The 15,643-nt window shown below is 42.8% G+C and overlaps 1 protein-coding gene across 4 annotated transcripts in view; it reads right to left on the reverse strand.

Moving 5' to 3' along the window:
- LIMS1 (LIM zinc finger domain containing 1) overlaps positions 1-15,643 on the reverse strand; it is a 152,546-nt gene that overhangs the window by 98,544 nt on the left and 38,359 nt on the right. The window contains exon 1 of one of the 4 annotated variants that reach the window (XM_037994264.2): positions 1,547-1,671. The exons of 1 other annotated variant lie outside the window; for it this stretch is intronic. The gene's annotated coding sequence lies outside the window, so the exon portion shown is untranslated. Of the gene's footprint in view, positions 1-932; positions 1,085-1,124; positions 1,252-1,546; positions 1,672-15,643 lie in introns of those variants that run through there. 2 more of the 4 variants (XM_008008328.3, XM_008008329.3) reach the window with 2 other exon arrangements.

Here is a 15,643-nt window from a genome sequence, read left to right on the forward strand (position 1 = left end):
AGAAGGAAGGAAATAACAAATATCAGAACAGAAATAATTGAAAAAGAGACTAGAAAAACAACAGAATCAATGAAACTAAGAGTTTGTCAACAGGTACAAAATTAGATAGGAAGAGTAAGTTCTGGTGATCTATTGTACAGCAAGGTGATTATAATTAATAATACTGTATTGTATATCTCAAAATACCTCAAGAGGATTTTAAGTGTTGTTACCACAAAAAAGTGATATTTGAGATGATTGATAGGCTAATCACCCTGCTTTGATCACTGTACAATGTACATATGAACCAAAACATTACTCCATAAATATGTGTCAATTAAAAACAAAACTTTAAAAAAAAAGACCAGTTTTTTCTTTTTCTTTTTTTTTTTTTTTAAAACAAACTAGAGTTTTACAAGTTAATGAATAAGAGTAATTCCTTATTTAGTTATAACTGCTTTCTTCTTACCATGACAGGACAAAAGTTCACTAAACATATTGTTAAATAGTACATTTCCCCACCAAAGATCCTAGGCAGCAGAAATAATGCTTCAAAAAGTTAATGTAATAAAATGCCAAAAGCTAAAGTCTTTTATAGAAGGTTCTGCAGGACATAAACCATATGACACTAAATACTGTTTATCAATTGTTTTTAAATTTTTCTTTGCAAACAAAAGGCATCGTTTCCCTTCCACACCCACCCTACTTTCAAACCAATAAAGCATAAAGTTTTCACATATTTCAATAATTAAATATACATCTACAAGATAAAAGAACCATAATCATAACCTCTGCAGCAGGGGGAAATTTTAATCAGCACGGCTAAAGGTGACTACAACTCACCCAAGACCCGTTCTGCATAGAGAGTTTCAACAAACATCCTTTAGATTTGCTTCTTAAATAACTGAGAAAGATAGGTCATAAGGAAAACAAATCCAGAAATACAACAATACCCTGTGTTTGGCTGATTTAGGCGATCAGGTCCATTTCTTCTCTTAAACTTCCACTCCCCTGCCTTAGTCACTTTACACACACAGACCTAGTTCTGCAAACCTCCGCACCCTACCTGAGGTACTTCCAGCTCCCCTTCTCTTAATTCAAGAGTAAAGAACCTCCCTCCGGGCTCCTACTCTTATTTAACTTACTTATCAGGGCTTGGGAGGCCAGTTTCACATCACTGCGAATTATCTTTGAAAGCCCCTATTTCCTAAACTGTATAGAACTTCCTCATCTTAGCTTTGTCTCCGTTGTCTTGAACTATATTTGAGCCAATGAAACCAAGTTTAGAGTTTTTTTTTCCTGTATTTAGTCAAATCATGTGACATGGTGTATTACACGAAAACCCCACTGTTCTGAAGCAATAGGACAACACCCCTAAATGTCATAACTCATATCCTGCTAAGTTGTTTTATATACTTTATGAAGTTAAGAAATTCATCCCAAACTTACTGAAAGCACATATAACATGCAGACAAATATTTAGAAAAATGAATAACTGATCAGCATAGAAAGAGGCTACTTTAAAAAAATGACAGCCTCTGGCCCTCTGGATCTCTATAATACCTACATGTTTGAATTAACGGAGCTTCTTTATGTGCCCTCTGAATGCTACTTTGGGGTCAAGCAGCTTCTCTACATTACATCTTCCGGTGGCAAGGCGCAGGCCAGCTTAGAGACGGGCATGCCAGGCTCTGGCTGCCCCAGCAGCGGAAATTATTTTCTGTCCCAGATATCCCTGACAAACACAGTGCAGAGAAGCAGCAAGGCCAGTGGTGCCAAGGCCTCACATATCCGACTGAGTCACCTCCTGGGACTCCTCTGTGCCAAGTTTCCACTGAAGAATAAGGGGATCTTTAGTTGAAGCTAAGAACGAACTTGAGAGCAATTAATTCAGCCTTCCCCTTCCATGAATGAAGGTATCCTTGCCTGGATTCACTGAAAATACAGTAAGAAAGCTCCTTTACCCAATTTCTTTATCATAAAGGAATCATTTTTTAGGATGACGGCATTTCCAGGATGATAACATAACTAGGGCCTGAGGTTAATCTTTAAAAACAAGAAAATGGCCAGCTGCAGTGGCTTACACCTGCCTGTAATATCAGTGCTTTCCGAGGCCGAAGTAGATCACTTGAACCCAGGAGTTCAGGACCGGACTAGCCAACACAGGGAGACGCTGTCTCTAAAAAAACAAAAACAAAAACAAACATACCACCACAACAAAACAAACCGAACACACACACAAAAATTCCAAGAAAACAACTCATCACTTTTGCTTGTTATCTAACACTGAGACTGGGCACTAGCCCCTTTTAGAGCTGGTGACAAGCTATATAACCTGAGGGCACCCTGGCAGGTGACTATTTGCGGGGAAGGGTTTAGAGCTTGAAAGAGTGGAAGAGCACATCCAAGACAAGCTAAAGGCAGAGGGAGTTCTAAAACTCAGGGTTCTGCCCAGCACTCCTGGGAGAACCTCACAGGCTTCACCTTTATTCTGAAGCCCAACCATCAGAGCGAGTTTGGGAGCTCTCACACAGTACTGAATCTAATAAAATTCCAGCCAGAATGTTTTTCTGGCTTTGATTTATTTACTTTATTTTGGGAGGTGGGAGTGGAAGGCGGATGGAAGCTGGAAGTGAAAAGGCTGCTTTGGAGTGGGAAGCAGTTCCCTCCCCCATTCCCAGCAGGGACAGTCCTATGTCATGGACATAAACCCTGGGAAGCAGCTGCGATCTCCCTCGGGAGAGGGGAAAGAGAATGGAAGTCTTCCGAGCTACAGCCCCAAAACACAGAATTACCTCTAGGAAGGCAGCTCATGATGCTGCAGTTAAAATCTAAAGGAAGGAAACTGAGTGTTTTTCTGTGTCCCAGCAGAACATCCTGGGCAGACTGGCGTTGTTGTTAACTTCTCTAGTCATGGATGGGCCCCACCAACCCTCCTCTTGAAGACACGCACCACTTGCATAAGGACTTACTGTGCTTGAGGGGCTTCCCGTAATCGACCTTTCTTCTCTCAGCAGATACTACCTTATTACTTATTCATGAGGAAAACAGATCATCTGGAAGGTTCTCTTTCAACTACCTCCCACCCATATGCTTAACTCTTCAGGCCTTCAGTCCCAACAAGGTCTGTCTGATGTCAGCCCATAAACTCACATCCAGCGAGCCACTTTCCTTCTTTTTGGGCTCTTTCCCACGAAGATTTTGTAAATAGGCTCCAGTTTCTGCTACATTAAAATGAATCTATCTTGAGTCACTCTCCAGCTACCATCACAGCTCTCTCCTCTTTTCAGACACCATTTTCTTTTTCGTCTGCTTCTTTTTTTTTTTTTTTTTCTTGAGATGGAGTCTGGCTCTGTCGTTCAGGCTGGAGTGCAGTAGCGCGATCTGAGTTCATCGCAAGCTCCGCCTATCGGGTTCACGCCATTCTCCTGCCTCAGCCTCCCGAGTAGCTGGGACCACAGGCGCCCTCTACCACGCCCGGCTAATTTTCTGTATTTTTAGTAGAGACGGGGTTTCACCGTGTTAGCCAGGATGGTCTCCATCTCCTGATCTCGTGATCCGCCCGCCTCGGCCTCCTAAAGTGCCGTGATCACAGGGATGAGCCACCACGCCCGGCCTCAGACACCATTTTCTAAAAGTTATCTCAACTCCTATTTACTCATTAACCTCCTGCAGTCTGGAAACACCTCTCACAGTCACAGTCAGCTCTTAAAAGCCAAATCCAGAAGACATTTTTCAATCCTTATCTTACACTTGACATTTTTAAATGATGCTTTCCTGGGAATTTTCTATTCCTTTGGCTTCCAGACCATCCTACTTTTATCCCTCTAGTCATCCCATCACCATCTCCTTTGCAAGAGCCTCTGCCTGGCTGTAGGTATGGCTACTCCCCAGCCTGACCTTGGTTTTTTGTTTTTCTCATTGTGCACATTCTCCCTGATGACTTCAACATTTCTCATGGCTCAACTACTTCCTCCCTGTTAGTGGCACTAGCTGGACCTTCTTAAACTTCACAATCATACATCGAATTGTCTGCTGATGTCTCCATACAGATATCGTCACAGGCAACTCAAACTCATAATGCCTAAAATAAACTTCCCTCCCCACTATGCCTAAATCCAGTTCTTCCTCTTAATGTGCCCTCTCTCAGGCATGGCAACATTATCCGAGCAGGCATGCCGCAGCCTCCTAGGTAGAGTCCCGTCTCCAGCCTGGTCCCCTTCAATCAAATCCAACAGACACAGCCAGTAAGTGGTCTCTCTAAGGCACCTGCTATCACTACCCTGCTTAAACTCTTTACTGCACTGAGGACAGTCAGTATCCCTTAAGGTAACACACAAAACCCTACATCACCTGGCCCCACCTTTTTTTTTTTTTTTTTTTTTTTTTTTTTTGAGACAGAGTTGTGCTCTGTTGCCCAGGCTGGAGGGCAGTGGAGCGATTTCAGCTCGCTGCAGTCTTCACTTCCTAGGTTCAAGTCATTTTCCTGCCTCAGCCTCCCAAGTAGCTGGGACAACAGGTGTGTGCCACCACACTTGGCTAATTTTTGTATTTTTGGTAGAGATATGATTTCGCCATGTTGCCAAGATGGTCTTGAACTCCTGACCTCAAGTGATCCGCCCATCTTGGCCTCCCGAAATGCTGGGATTACAAGTGTGAGCCTACTGCGTCAGGCCCTACCTGGCTCCATCTATGTTCCCAAACCCTCATCCCTGGACACTTCCTGCTGCTCAGTTTACATAGCCTAAGAGGGACATACACACACCACACAGGCCCTCATCTCCATGCCGCTGCTCACGCTGACCTCGGCTGGGAAGGGCATCCCTTTGCTAATGCTCACATCCTCAAACAACTCAGAAAACCTGTCCATACATTCCTAGTCGACTCTCCTGCCTGGATCCCGCACTCCTCCTCAGGGATCCCATTATACATTCTCATTTACTCTGCGAGGATCATTTTATGAGCTCCTGTTTCTAACCTCGTGGTGGGCAGGGACTAGATTCCTACTCATCTTTATGCTCCTTGGGTCTCTGCCTAATAGACACACTAGATACTTAATAAAGTTTAGCTCAACTGAGGCCTATAAGAGGGGCCCTGTTACTCCTTACCTCTGATAAGGAACAGGAAGCTCAGAATGAGGTTACATGGCTTTAAAAGTCACCCAAGGAGAAGTCTAGGGGGAAACCTAGAATGCATAAAGCACACCAGCTAAAACAAGTCTTCTTGACAGCAGAAGGCCTCTCAGAGCTAAGCATGGTGGGAACAGGGAACATGCCTATGTTTTTCCTCTGTTACCCTAAGCCTGACAAAGTGTTACACAGTGCATAGCAAGTGCTTAGCAAACACGGGCTGGCTCACTATGATTGTGGAGAGAACACTTTCATTTATATGAAAACACTTTCATTTATATGAAAACTCTTTCATTCTATGCAAGAGTGAGTTTGCTTCTCTCCAGCAGATGGAGCTACAACCCTGTGTTATCTCCAGCTATGGTCTGGGAACCCTGAGAGAAGAACCAGCCTTTTCCATCCATTCCTTGCCATGCTTCTTTTTGTCCTTTATTAGTCTCACACAGAAACAGCAATAACAGCCGGGTGCAGTGGTTCACACCTGTAATCTCAGCACTTTGGGAGGCCAAGGCAAGCAGATCACTTGAGGTCAGGAATTCAAAATCACCCCGGCCAACATGGTGAAACCTCATCTTTACTAAAAAATACAAAAATCAGGCGGGTGTGGTACTGGGCGCCTATGATCCCAGTTGCCCAGGAGGCTGAGGCAGGAGGAATCCCTTGAACTTGGGAGTCAGAGGTTGCAGTGAGCCGAGATCATACCACTGCACTCCAGCCTGAGCAACAGAGTAAGACTCCGTTTCAAAAAAAAAAAAGAAAAAAAGAAACAGCAACAAAATAGCAGGATAAATGTTTTCCACAGAATATTCTGAATGGACATAGATCTTTTTTAAAAACAATTTGTTCAGTGCCCAACTTTTCCTCCCAGGACTTTAAAAAAATCTGGGATAATTTCACCCAACTTGATTTGCCCAATCTATCAAGTGTGAATCAGTGTTTCCACCTTTATATACTCTTCATAGGTCCTTGCTATGAAAGTCATTTATAACCCAAAATGTTCACCATATTCATCTCTATGTATATACCCTATGTCACTTGGGAAAACATTAGTTTACTAACCATCTCTCATTTAAAAAAAAAAAAACCCTAAAACCCTTTGGGCCAGGCGTGGTGGCTCACTTCTGTGGTCCCGGAACTTTGGGAGGTCTAGGCGGGTGGATCATCTGAGGTCAGGAGTTTGAGACCAGCCTGCCCAACATGGTGAGACCCCATCTCTACTAAAAACAAAATACAAACATTAGCCGGGCGTGGTGGCAGGCACCTGTAATCCCAGATACTCAGGAGGCTGAGGCAGGAGAATGGCTTGAACTTGGGAGGCAGAGGTTGGAGTGAGCCGAGATTGCGCCACTGCACTCCAGCCTGGGAAATAAGAATGAAACTCCATCTCAAAACAAAACAAAAACACACCCCTTTTTAATATATTCTAATCATTGTCTTAAAGGATTTGAACTTCTAAATAGAATATAAAAGAACAATTAAGGGCAAAATGTTCATAGGTAGTAATGTCAGTAAAGCATAAAGTCCAAGCAAATTTCATTCTTCACTCAATTTATAATTTCATGGCATTCCCAGAAAACTTAGCGCTTATTGAAACTGTTGAAAAGTACTTCATGATGGTATCTTTTTATATATATATATATATTTTTTGAGACAAGATCTTGTTCTGCTGCCCAGGCTTGAGTGCCCAGGCAGTGGTGTGATCTTGGCTCACTGCAACCTCTGCCTCCTGGATTCAAATGATCCTTCCACCTTAGCCTCTCAAGTAGCTGGGACTGCAGGCACGTGCCACCACACCTAGCAAATTTTTGTATTTTTAGTAGAAATGGGGTTTCATCATGTTGGCCAGGCTGGTCTCGAACTCCTGGACTCATGTGATCCACCCACCTTGGCCTCCCAAAACTGCTGGGATTACAGGTCTGAGCCACTGCGCCCAGCCGATGATATCTGAAACAGATATCAACCTAAACACAGTTAGGTTCTATGTTCATCATTATACAAAGGTGTTTTTCTTTCTTATGTTCTTAACCAGCATCAAAGTCCTGTGGATGAATACTTCATGACATTTAGCATCTGGGGCCTTAGTCCATATAGTGCCTATGGTACCCCTTCCCTCAAACTATCAAGATAAACTAAAAATGCCCCACAAGTTCCCACTTGCTCCTTAGGGAACAGTTCCAGATCCACTGAGGACGACAGACTCAGAGGATTTCTGAGGCCAGTAAGCATTAATGCCAAAAGTACTCACTAAAGTACCTAAGAGAACCACTTGTCAGGGTTTGGCTTAACTCATTAATATTATACAACATTGAATACTATTAAAATTAAAGCACTGTAACTAAATTCATTTATCAACTTTACATTTTAATCAAGGAAGCCCCCAATCTGAAAATATTTTCAAGCTCTATGTCAAGAAAAGTGTCATCATATAGCAAGCTTTATTTTATTTATTTATTTATTTATTTATTTATTTATTTATTTATTGAGATGGAGTTTTACTCTTGTTGCCTAGGCTGGAGTGCAATGGTGCAATCTTGGCTCACTGCAACCTCCACCCCCTGGGTTAAAGCAATTCTGTTGCCTCAGCCTCCTTAGTAGCTGGGATTACAGGCATGCGCCACCATCCTGGGTAATTTTGTATTTTTAGTAGAGATGGGGTTTCACCATGTTGGTCAGGCTGGTCTTGAACTCCTGACCTCAGGTGACCTGCCTGCCTTGGCCTCCCAAACTTCTAGGATTACAGGCATGAGCCACAGCGCTCGGCCTATAGCAAGCCTCTTCTAAACACAGTAACATCTAAGAAAGAGCCCTGAATAGCAGCACTTAGTCCTAAAAGCTCCTAAGGTCTAGGGGCCTTTCTGAGTTTGGGAAAGCTACTGTAAAGGAAAAATCTGAGGAACAATATAATTTTAAAGAGTTTATTTAAGTAAGAAGCAATTCATGAATTGGGGAACACCAGACCAAAAAAGTTTCAGTGTCCCAATGACAAAACATCAGAGACAAGTCTTTACTGGGAAACACAGAAGCAAAATAAATAATTTGATTCATTTGAAATTACAGAATTGCCTTTTGTTAAAGGTACCTTGTTGGAAAGCCCCTAGTCACTTAGTCGTATGTTAGTTGGCAGCTTATGACTGGCGGGGGCTAAGTTTTACTTCTAACATAAACATTTATCAAAATGACTCTACTCGTTCTGCGTAGGTTTGCAATTTAAATAAGGCTGAGGTAACATATTTTTTTGTGTGCTCAGAAATTCTACAGGCCTGGTCTTCATTTTAACTTCCTTTAACAATACTCATTCCAATACCGACTCAGACCCAACCCTGCCTAAGGTAGGGGAGCAGAAGGAAGCATGTTGCAAATTCCATGGCAATACTGTGAGAAGATTCTGGCAGCCCAGGGACACGAAAAGAGAGGAACAACCTTGGCAGAGGCCACAATGCTGGAGTGAGAGGGCCCTGATGGCCGAGCTGGAATCCCACAAGTAATGGGGAGGCACTGTTCATACCCAAGTGTTCTTAAATTAAATGTGGTCTGCTTAGATACTCCAACTCAGTACTGAATCAAAGCCCCATTCCCCTCCTGAAACTCTCTCTCCTCCATGCAAAAGGGACCACTATGGACCCAATGGTTCTAGTCCAAGCCAGAAACATGAGAGCCATCTTCAACAACTTAACCATCCTCACACATCTCCCAGTGTCCAGCTGCAAAGTCCTTTTTTCTCTGCCTCTTAACTGTCTCCGAATCTATTTACTACTTTATATCTGTACAGGCTGCACCTACTTCTGGCACCATCGCCTCTTATGTGGATTAATGCAACAGCCCTCTAACTGGTCTCTGAACATCCACTCTTTCCTAATCACTGCTCCCAAACCACCTCTACTCTGAGCTACCGTAACACTGCCTTCTGGGTGGTCATGTCATCCACATGGGTACCCATGTCATCCACTCTCTTTCAGGTAACAGATCTAGTTGTCCTGACCACCTAACAGTCACCTACCTTGATTGACTAGGCATGGGGCTTGTTCCTATCCTCTGGCCACAATGACTGGTCCTGGTCCATTTGGACAATGGACTTGAACGAAGTTAATCAGATTCTGTTTCTCAAAGACTAGAAATCTGAGTAGAGACTAACACCCTGCAATTAGAGGAAGTCAACTCAGAGCACTGCTCTATGGAGAAATCCCACAAGTTCTGCAGAGATGCCGGGAAAGCCCTAGTTGTTTGCCCTTCTCTGAGACCTGTAAGGTCAGCCCATTCTTCAATTCTGGGAGCAACCCCTCTATTTTTCCAGTAAATTTCTTTTAAGCTTCTGTTTGCCTGAGTCTATTCCTGTTGTTGATAATCAAGGAAACTACAGTCCCAGTAAAAACGAACCTGGCTGTCCTAGCCTACCCAGCATCCCCCAGCTCCAGCCCTCGCTGCACAGGCCGCAGCCCTGCAGATCTGCCTGTCACATCTCAACAGCCCTCCTGGCCTGGTGCCTCCTGCCGTCCTCCCTAAACTCTTCTTGGGATGATTCCCGTCCACGCTTGGACTTGGTCAAGAGGTCGCTTCCTCTGGGAAGTTCTCCGGAAGGCCCTCTTGCTCCACAGGAATTTGCCTGTGTCCTTTAGTCTGACCTCAAGTTATAAGTGATGATTCCTGTTCACAGCTGTGCCCCATGCCAGTCATGCCTGGCAGAGGGCAGGCTCGCTGTGAATGCTGCCAAACAAATGAGCAAATGAGGAAATCAGAAACACTTTAAATGAGTATTAAGGGAAGTGTAACATAAGTTTTAAAAAAAATGTATTTCTCTGGAAATCAAGAGACTCTAGACATCTAATATTAAATTCATTGTATTTTAATATTAATTCATACTCCAAATCATTTGACCATGATTTTGCTTTGTGAAAATTCTTAAGTTGTGCATTTAAGATTTGTGCACTCTCGTATTTTACACATTAATAAATTTTTTTTGTTTTTTTTTTTTGTTTGAGACGGAGTCTCGCTCTGTCGCCCAGGCTAGAGTGCAGTGGCGCGATCTCAGCTCACTGCAAGCTCCACCTCCCGGGTTCATGCCATTCTCCTGCCTCAGCCTCCAGAGCAGCTGGGACCACAGGCGCCCGCCACCACGCCCGGCTACTTTTTTGTATTTTTAATAGAGACGGGGTTTCACCGTGTTTGCCAGGATGGTCTCGAGCTCCTGACCTCATGATCTGTCCACCTCGGCCTCCCAAAGTGCTGGGATTACAGGCGTGAGCCACCGCGCCCAGCCAATAAAATTTTTAAAAACACATTTAACATCACTGAAAATCATAGATATAGACTAGTAATAACTTCATATGCTTGGAAACATTATATAGTGGTAGAAGGTACACTGACTACAAGTAAAATTATAGTCTTAATCATGCCACTTATAAGAGCTGTGACATCTTGGTTCGATAAAAATTCTTTATATTCAGCTTTAATAACCATAAAACAACATAATTACCATTTTGTCCAAATCTCAGGGCTACAGAATAGATTTTTTAAAATAATAAAGGTGAATATTCAAACATAAGTTGTTTTTGTTACAAAATTCAGAATCATCTCAAAATGAATGTTAGTTAAACCAGTTAAAAAAAAAATTGGACTTCGGAAAACACAACACTTTGGCATGAAACTGCCTACAAAATTCCATGAATGCATACCAAAAAGTGATATAGGATAATAAATCCAGGATGCTAACCTGAAATTTATTATTGAGGAACAAAAAAAGGATATCCCTTCATCATCATTTTTTCTTTATAAACTAGATTTAAAAATTATTTACATTTCATGGCCGGGAGCGGTGGCTCATGCCTGTAATCCCAGCAATTTGAGAGGCCGAGGTGGGCGGATCACGAGGTCAGGAGATCGAGACCATCCTGGCCTTGGTGACAGGGAAGACTCCACCTCAAAAAAAAAAAAAAAAAAAAAAAAAAAATTTACATTTCGTGAACCAAGACAAACATTTCTTAAGCTCATGATAACTGAAATGCTTTTAAGAGTTCAGCTAAGGCATTAACCTGGCTGCAGTAATCTCAGAGAAGGGGAGTAGAGGAAAGCATAGATATTCCTTATTTCATATGGTGGAGATACTATAACATTTAAAACAATTTCAAAATAAGTGCTTGCATTTAAAGAGAGTATAACAAATTGTGAATAGATGTACAGATTAAAAATAAATGAATCTTCACATATACACATGCTAATAAGCTCTTACAAATAATTTAATGATAAAATGAATAATTAAAAATGGTGACTAATTGGCAATTTTATTGTATACCTCTCTATAGTATCAAAACATACAAGCTGGGCGTGGTGGCTCACGCATGTAATCCCAGCACTTTGGGAGGCCGACGCGGGTAGATCATGAAGTCAGGAGTTCGAGATCAGCCTGGCCAAGATGGTGAAACCCCGTCTCTACTAAAAAATACAAAAATCAGCCAGGCGTGATGGTGGGCAACTATAATCCCAGCTACTCGGGAGGCTGAGGCAGGAGAATCACTTGAACTTGGGAGGCAGAGTTTGCAGTGAGCCGAGACCGCACCACTGCATTCCAGCCTGGGCAACAGAACAAGACAAGACTCTGTCTCAAAAACCAAAAGAAAACAAAAGAAAACAAAACAAAACATACAATCTCAGAACAGCATTTAACAGTCACACGGTAAGAGGAGGGAACAGATGGGCAAGACTTTATTCCTCAGAAAAAATTGATTTCCATTTTTTAACTGCTGAGCCAGAACATTTTATTAAGTTCTCAGAAATGCTAAACAGCTTGTAAGAACATCTGAAGACCTTTTTTCTCTCTTACTTAAAAAATAAAGTACTACAATATAGAGAAATTCATGTTTATTAAGAATGTAAAATACATTTTAAGAATGTGAAAACATTTAGTTATTGTAAAAATTAACTTTTGAGCAAATGCAAGTGTTAACCTGCCCTTACCCACTTTGTACCACTAAAACAGGGGTAAGCAGAAAACAAATACATATACACTGAAAACTTCCATTTTCATGTCAGTGAATATTTACCCAGTGACCACCGTATCACTAACTGCTATAGGTACGGGGCACATGAGGATAAATAAGGCAGAACCCGGAGTAACTTCCTAGACTGCGATGTACACACAAAACATATTGCAATATTCTGTGACACAGCAGAGGCGGCATTTGCAAAGCGCTACGAAATGCAGAAGCAGCAAGAAAGGCCTAGGCCTTACCGGGTTCGTCATGGAAGTGAGTCTATATTAGCTGTGGTTCACGAAGTGGGAGAGGGAAAGGGAATTCTCAGGGAGTAACTCGAAAGAGCGCTGACTTAGCAGTGTGTCAGGCACTGTGCTAGCTTCTCAGGCAATAGCAATAAGACTCAGTTATCTGATTTCAAACGAGCTTATGGTTCAAGGGAGACACAAGAAAAGAATCATAAAACACACTGAGTACACTCACAGTTCTGAGATCGTACTGTTTTCTGGAAGTTTAAAACCCATTTTCAAGGAATTTGGACCTACTAGTGAAGATCAAACAATGGTATAAGGAAATGTGAAGCTGTGGCAGCCATGCACATCCCTGTTTGGGATGGTCAGAAACTCCTGTTGGCACTTTCCCTCCTACCTCAGGGAGTTCTCCCTGTCCTTGAATCCTGATCGCTCTGTACCTCTTTGTAGGATATTTACCATATGCTGCCATGTATCACGATAAATCTGAGACTTATTTACTCTTCCCTACTAGAATATAACCTCTGAGACTGGGAACTTTGTCCCTTAGCTTCTTAGCCACTGTAATGTGAGTCATAAGGCTCACTCTAAAGGGCATTTTCACTTGTGGCCGGGCACAGGGGCTCACGCCTGTAATCCCAGCACTCTGGGAGGCCAAGGCAGGCAAATCATGAGGTCAGGAGTTCGAGTCCAGCCTGGCCAATATGGTGAAACCCTGTCTCTAATAAAAATACAAAACTTAGCCAGGTGTGGTGGCACATGCCTGTAATCCTGGCTACTCGGGAGGCTGAGGCAGAAGAATTGCTTGAACCCGGGAGGCGGAGGTTGCAGTGAGCCAAGTTCATGCCACTGCACTTCAGCCTGGGCGACAGAGCGAGACTGCATCTCAAAAAAACAAAAAACTTGTTAGCCGGTGAGGCGCATGCCTGTTAATTCCAGCTACTCAGAAGGCAGAGGCAGGAGGATCGCTTGAGCCCAGGATCAAGACCAGCCTGGGAAATACAGAGAGACCCTGTCTCAACAAAACAAAACTTGCAGAGTTGACCCATAACTGCTACTGACCCAGACCCACTCTGACAAGTTCTATTCTATTCCTTTTACAGGAATGAATAAAACCTGATACCTATTCGCTCTCATTCAGTCAAGGTGATGATCTTAAAGACTTCAAAAAATTATTTTCACATACATAAATACTAAAACCTTAGCAAGAACAGTACTAAAATGAGTAAGAAAACCCAGTAACTGGTAAGTCTCTGTCATTGCTTCCAGACTAACACTGACATGAAGACCAGCCCTCTCCCCACTCTCCCAGGTAAAGAAAGAAGACTTCAAATCCTGGCCTCAGGTGCCTGCTTCCTGATCAGGTGCGAGCACACGTGCCTATTAACATTATCTTGCTGCTTTTTTCTGTCCTGTTGCCAACCTCTTGGTTTGGTTTTGGCTACAAAATAAAAAACGCTGTATCGCATGCCATCCAAATAGCCAAAATGAATACTACTACGCACACACACACAAATGCACAAAAGGAGAAAGGCTAAACAACCCTGATGACTTAGGATTGATTTCTGCAATAGTTATTACAAATCAAAACATAAAATACTTCCAAGAATAAAGATAAACGGTGCCTAAAAGGAAGCTGGAGAACAAGACGAGGGTTGCAGCAAACCCTGCACCTCTAACATCAGTGTTCACCCAGACCACTTAGCCCAACAGCCTGACTGTGACAAATGCAGGAATTTAGAGTAAGAAAATGCACCAGAGCAAAAGGGCCTCCACATTAAATTTCAAGAAGAATGTTCTCTGATGAAAGAGAGAGGAAGAGCTAGAAACATCTGGATGGCTAACACAGCTTTAAACAAAGAAGTAACAGCACCTGCTAGGCTGCAGCTCTGTGATCCATAAGTGCAGCAAATCTACTACTTCAGTTAACTGAGAGGACTCAGGTTGCACAGTCATCAACACCACGCTGGTTAACTGTTTTGCATTTTTTTGAAGAATGGTTAGCTCACATTCTAACGAGCATGTAACTATGTTTGTAAGAGGATCAAAAAACATATAACCCCAGGCTGAAAAACCCCACTTCCATCCTCCCCAACCTTGGAGGGGAAGTTACAAATGATTAAACAAAGTAGCTAGGAAAAAAAAGGGTGAGAGAAGTTATTTGTAAGATTGAGAACCCCAAGAGCGTTCAGGCTTGTTACTAAGAAATATAACCTACAATGAGAAACAGTAGGTAATACTTCAAAAGAAGAGTATCCTGCCAAATTTCAAAGCACACTTATACAAATTATTAAATTTCAGCCTAAAAAATAGCAAGGCACTGTAAAAATCAAAATGATATTTAGTCCCCAAGTCAACGACCAAAAAGTCTGAAGCAGAATCTTTATTACGTTTCCAACCCTGGAACACAGTTTCCATAAAAGCCATACAGTAAATTCCATATAAATAAAATCATGACCAACCCACAAAAGCTTCCTTCATCAAAAAAAATGTAGCTGAAAAAGGAGACGGGGTAGCAGCAATTAGGGACATGGAAACCACAGAGTTTGGTTCAAGTGTTTACTCTGGTTTACCGGGAATGACGGCCTTGGACAAATTATTTAACATCTGTGAGTTTCACATTTCTCATCTGTAAAATAGGTACAGTAATACTTGCCTGCCAATGTTATGTAGTGTACAAGCTCAAATGAGACTAGAATACTTACTAGTTATAAACAGTCATCATCCCTACTCTTCCTCCTCTCTAACCCAACTGAAGGCTAGTGGAGGAGGTGAGGGGGCGCAGAAGCAGTGGGAGGTTCAGCAGCCATGACCTCGGGTGAAGGGTTTGGGTCAGAGCTCTCGGGGTTTGCAGAAGGTAAGTCTTGGGCAGTAGAGAGCAGCCAGGTAAGAAAAAGGCCCCTGGCCGGGCACAGTGGCTCAAGCCTGTAATCCCAGCACTTTGGGAGGCCGAGACGGGCGGATCACGAGGTCAGGAGATCGAGACCATCCTGGCTAACACGGTGAAACCCCGTCTCTACTAAAAAATACAAAAAAAAAAACTAGCCGGGCGTGGTGGCGGCGCCTGTAGTCCCAGCTACTCGGGAGGCTGAGGCAGGAGAATGGCGTAAACCCGGGAGGCGGAGCTTGCAGTGAGCTGAGATCCGGCCACTGCACTCCAGCCTGGGCGACAGAGCGAGACTCCGTCTCAAAAAAAAAAAAAAAAAAAAAAAAAAGAAAAAGGCCCCAGCAAATGCTGCTGTCAAATATGAGGAGAGCTGTCTCTAAGCACCAGGTCATTCATAAGCAGGGAATAACCAACACATCCTTAACTTCAAAG

Source organism: Chlorocebus sabaeus, chromosome 14 (assembly GCF_047675955.1).
Source record: "Chlorocebus sabaeus isolate Y175 chromosome 14, mChlSab1.0.hap1, whole genome shotgun sequence".
Classification (NCBI taxonomy): Eukaryota; Metazoa; Chordata; class Mammalia; order Primates; family Cercopithecidae; genus Chlorocebus; species Chlorocebus sabaeus.